Consider the following 6,000-nt stretch of genomic DNA (forward strand, 5'->3'; position numbering starts at 1 on the left):
AGAACAAGTAAAGTACCTAAAGAAATAAGCTGGAAAGAAAGATGTGGCTATGAGTTGCGAGTTCACCACGTGATAATAAGGCGATAAAGTAAGGATATCACCAACAACAAGTAAAGATATGATTATGATTGTCGTTGAAATCAATTCTGAGTACAACACAAGAATAAAAGACTATGACGCACAAGGGGTCTTAGTTGTACATGAGACTTAGATCCTCGATAAGACAGATGGGGGCTTAAGGGAAATGCAATTACGGTTACCGTAAGTCAATTACGGGAAAGAGAGAAATAACGGAGATGGAAAGAAAAGGGGAAGATGACGCTACCAGTGAATGCTGATTATTAAAGAATGGGATAAATAGTACTACACGGAGGGTACAGACGGTTTGACATACTAGTATTCTAAGTATCCCCATGGGACAGAGTTGTTAATTGGAGCATAGGTAAACATTAACCCATAATTAATGGTTGAGTTAAGTAAAATACATCCTTTGTTTGGATTGCAACATTGGTTGTACTATTGAATTACGTTACTGCAAGATGAGTATGTTAAGACTTCGCACATAAAACACTGTAACTATAAATTATGGGAAATGGCATGAATATGATGTAGTTTGAAAAGGGAATTGAGGAAAGGGGTACATGAATTCAAGATCGGAGATGAGGTAATGGATTTATGAGTGTTATAAGTAAGACTTTAAAGGGGGGGAAGCAAGTAAGGAAGTATAAGTGTAGAGATTGGAACGACAAATCCTAAGATGTGACAATTATAGACCCTAAAACAAAAAGTGAGTTATACGGAAATGATATAGTTGTTATCGTTATCCATTTCAGTACGGACATTGAGTGAATCGATGGAAGAAACGTATTGGGCTTAAAATTGAAAAGTAAGGATTGAAGACCGAAGTGTGGATTTATTTTGGAAGGCACCGTAAGGTAAGACTCATAAGGAGAAAGCGAGTGAATAGGATGCAAAGATTCAAACGCACTCAGACATGAAAAACAGATGTAATTTGAAGTGAGAATTTTTGTAGAAGCGAATTCAATAAGATATAAGGGTCAGTCAGTAAAAGAATATAGTGATTGCAGGGTATCTTTCAAGATTGGACTGAAAATAATTCATCAGGAAGAAAAGGAATTGAACGATGTTCCGGTGAAGGGGACAAACATTAATAAGATATTGGAATAACTACGATGCTTACTATGGAATGACCACCCAGTAAAGGGAGACTACAAAACAGCAAGAGTCGAACAACTAAATGACCAGGTTGTAGGAAAAAGATGATGCAATAATGCATCAATTACGATAGTATTAGAAGAAGGATGATCCGATAATGGATGTACCCGAGAATGGGATTACGGACAGAGTACGAGCTTAGTTTAAACATTCGAGGACGAATGTTCCAAAGGGGGGAAGGATGTTATACCCCGCATTTTCAGAGCCTAAGCGTGACACGTGCTTCCTCAAACATTGACAATCACGTTGTTACTACATAATTTAAACTCACGTTGATAGTATTATATTTCGTATTTTTTTGTACGTCGGATTATTCGTAAGAGGAGGTGGGGCCCACACATCGAGATTTTTTTTTGGAACACGTTACAAGTTATATGAATCACATATGTGAAGTTAAACACAACTCAAGAAGGACCCTTGAGCCAAATCAAAGTGCAAGTCCTCCAAACAAATATTTTTAAGTAACGTTTTCGGGTGATCTGAATTCGAGGGGTAACAACGGTATTATACGTTTGGAATTTGGAAAAATACCAAGATATAGAAGTTGTAGATAATTAAATTATCTTTCCAACCATAGGTCGTGGGTCCACAGGCGACGTCGGTATAAGGAGATATGGACGTTTTAAGGCAGAAAGGTCAGTGGGCTAGGCCCAATCCGGGCCCAACCGGGTTAGGCCCATGACCCATGTTTATTTAAGTGATATATCAGCCTTTTCTCCTCATTTTTCGGAACAAAACACCCAGAAAATTCTGGAGAAAAAGAGAGAAGAGAGCTTAGAGAGAAAAGATCAATTTTGACCAAAATCTGAGCCCCGAATCCCGAAGCCCGTGAAGAGAAAAGTGTTCTATGTTGCGTTGCCTCCAATTTGAGCTAAAAATCAACCAAAAAGAAGGGGGTGGACGTGGTGGCTGCACACTGGAAGTAAGATTAAGGTTCCTTTTCATTGCTAATAAGTTTATTTAGAGTTCTACCGAACTAGAATGGAAAAAATAGTGTGATAAATTCGTTTGTTGGCGTTGTGAATTATGGAATGAGATTTGAAGAGAATTTTGAATGAAAATAAATGTATTCAACTTGTAGAATGTGGAGGATGTCGTTATTGATGTTGTTAGTATTAATTTCGACTCCCTTACGGAAATAAAATTATTAAATAGTTATATCGCAAATTTGGTTGGTTGAGGAAATTAGAAAATAATGTGTGGGCTGTTTTATGGCATACGTTGGTATTGGAAATATTATGATTAATGTTGGTAATGTTGTTGTTGTTGTTGGTTGCTGAATTGAGAATTCGGGCTAGGCATATAAACAGGGGAGATGCTGCCCGATTTTCGGCAGAATATAAAATAGTATGATTTGAACTATGGTACAAATGTGCGACGAAAAGGCTAACATTAACATAAATTCCTTTTAAATGTAGACTTACAAGCTTGGACGAATAAACGTAGCTTATAAGCGGTCGAACAAGTATGTAAGGCTTACCCTTTCTTTCTTTTGGCATGTCCTAGAGCCAAATAAGGTATGATATGTACTCTGGGGATTACTCTATTCTTTGATTATGAGTTTGTTTACGATTCTTATTCACTTCTTGATATGAGTATATTCCATATGATCGATCTTATTATAGGATTGGACAACGAGATGAGCATGAAGAGTTTTGTTCCTAAAAGAGTTCTGTATGTGTTAATGTCCGAAGTTCTGTTTGATATATTTCCGTATGGTATTTGAGAGATATTGGTATGACTAATGTCTGGATTTTGATAGCACGTTTGATTATTCCGTTGAGTCTTTGATTTATTTTGATACGTACATATGGTTCCAAAAGCTTTATTTGATTCGATCCATAACGATATTCAAAAGGTACCTAATATGATTGTTGCTTTGATTTTCCAAAAATAGCTTCTGGAACGTTCAAAAAGGTTTCTGTAGTAAAATGTCCCTAACTTTCGTAAAAGATCTCAGATTTTCTTTGAAATGTTCGTAAAAGTTCTATGGTAAAAATGTCTGTAACTTTCATATACTAACTCCGATTGACTTGAAACGTGTTTATGATCCTTCGAACCTCGGTAAGTGTATGTATCTATCGAGTATGGATTTGTGTGCATATGGTTTCGCACTACTCTGTTCGTGCAAGTCTCAGTATGTTATTCACTGCGTCCCGGGCCAGGTTCTGTTATCGTGCGCCTTCCTCTGCATTGTTCACCGCGTCTCTCTCCTTTGCGGGCCGGGTTCTGTTATATGTATATCTGTATATGATGATATGGGGATGGCGGCCAGGATGACACATGATGATTCTGTTCACCGCGTTCCGCAATAGAGGGCCGGGATCTGTTATCTGCACATATGATATATGATTCTGACATGCATTGATAATTCTGTTCACCGCGTCCCTCACTAAAGGGCCGGGATCTGTTACATGCATATATGATATATGATTTTGGCATATGATGATTTTGTTCACCGCGTCCCTTACCAGAGGGCCGGGATCTGTTATATGATTCTGTTCACCACGTCCCTCACGAGAGGGCCGGGATCTGTTATATGCACACATACGATATAAGATTCTGAAATACATAATCTGTGTCGGGAAAACAAACATTCTGACACTCTGGATCCGTACTTCTTCTGACATATGACTTCGGCATATATGATCTGTGCTTGGGAAACAATCATTCTGATATTCTGGATCTGTACTTTTTCTGACATATGACATCTGCATACACGATTTGTGATTGGAAAATAAGCGCTTTGGTAATCTGGATAATGTACTCATTCTTGTACTGTTCGTTTCGATTATGGTTCTGTTTTCTGTATTTCATGCTTTACATACTCAGTACATATTCCGTACTGACCCTCTTTCTTCGGGGGCTGCGTTTCATGCCGCGCAGGTACACCCAGATGAGTAGAAGTCAATATAGAAGATGTTCCAGCGGCGTTGGCAAGCTCCACTTGCTCCTGGAGTGTTGTCGAGTCAGAGTATATGTGTTATGATTTCTGATAAATGTTAGAGACTTTGCAGACAGAGTCGTGGGTATTGGAAGTCAGTCTGTAAGCGGCTCCATCAGCCGGTGTGTCATTTTGTGTTGTGTCATAAAGTCCATGTGGTTACAGATTTTATTTGATTAAAGAAAGATGAAAAGAATATTCTGAAAGCATTTACTATGTATTTCATTTGTATTTGATTTAAAAGTCCAAAGAGATCATGTGTATAATAAGAGTCTGCGGGTTCGCTCGGCCCTAACTAAGGGTCGGGTGCCCATCGCACCCTGGTAAGGTTAGGGTGTGACAGGTGATCCATCTAGTAAGATGTCAGCTCAGTGGTTAAGATTGTTGCACTCCATTTGCTTCGGAGATGCCAGGGGTCAGCATGATTATATATAAATATACATATGTACATATGCATGGGTATGGCGGGGCCCTGTCCCGGCCACGTTATGTTATGTTTTTTCAGTAGAGGCTTGTTGACAGTTATGTACAGTCAGATAATGTTCAGTCCTGATGTTTCATATATTGCCACACAGATGATCATGACAGCCTTGTTGGCTGATATAGTATGCTAAACATACATATATTGCCACTCAATAGACTCATATATTGCCACACAGATGCATGTCAGATGGTGCTTGACTAGTACGGTCAGGTGCCTATCATGACCCTTCAGTTTGGGTCGTGACATCCACGTTGAAAGAGAGTGATTTGTATCGATATATATATAACGAGTAATGTTGATTATTTTTATCAGATTCTATATTTGATATATTAACTCTTTAATTGAAAATATAAGTTTAAATTTTGACTTTAAAGTTAATCATATTTATTTATATTTAGCACTTAGCATGCTTTTCGTACCTTAGCATTATCGTAATTAAAGGCATTTCAAACTCAATGATATCTTTTACAAAATGAGTTAATTATTAACTCAATGATATTTAAAGATAAGGATTGTTTCGGGATATTATAGACAATTTATCATCTAAATTAGTTTGGTTACGAAAATATTAAATTAATAGAGTTAAACGTAATATCTTAAAGCACAAGGGAGGTGAGTGTTACAAAGCCAAACCTAAGAGATGTATCTAAAATTATACCTATTTTAAAATATAAGGAATGTATCTACAATTTCCATTATAGCTCTGATACCATTCGGTCACTGTCTCAAATATTAAACTTATTTTATTTAAATTTAGGTTTCAACAGAAACTAGGGGTGGGCATAAACACCGAAAATCAAAAAATCGGACCGAACCGAATTAGTTCGGTTTTTTGGTTTTTTGGTTCAGTTTCGGTTTTTTTAAAATAAAAAATTCGGTGTTCGGTTCGGTATTCGGTTCCGGTTCACCGGTTCTTCGGTATTCGGTTAAACCGAAAATTTAGTAAATAATTTTTACTCCCCACACCTTCAGATCACTTAACTGGTTAGCCCACTCCACTTTCTATCTTTCTTAGGCCCAACTTAATATATCTATCCAAGCCCATCCTACCTGACCCAAATTAGTATTACCAGGCTACCAGCTATCCAATCCAACTCGTCTCCAAGACTCCAACAGATCAACCATTCAACCCTAAATTCATTTCGTCTCATCTCCTCTCCTCCTCACGCCTAACATAACAGTCCGACTCCTCACTCCTCAGTCCTCACACGATCCACACCTAACAGTCCTCACACTTCTCTGTCCAACGGCGGCGGGAGTTCTCAGGCACCTCACGCCAAGGTAATTTCATTTTCTCCTTATAATTTCTTTGTTTGATTGTTCTTTCCTTTTCATA

This window comes from Lycium barbarum, chromosome 1, assembly GCF_019175385.1.
Source record: "Lycium barbarum isolate Lr01 chromosome 1, ASM1917538v2, whole genome shotgun sequence".
Classification (NCBI taxonomy): Eukaryota; Viridiplantae; Streptophyta; class Magnoliopsida; order Solanales; family Solanaceae; genus Lycium; species Lycium barbarum.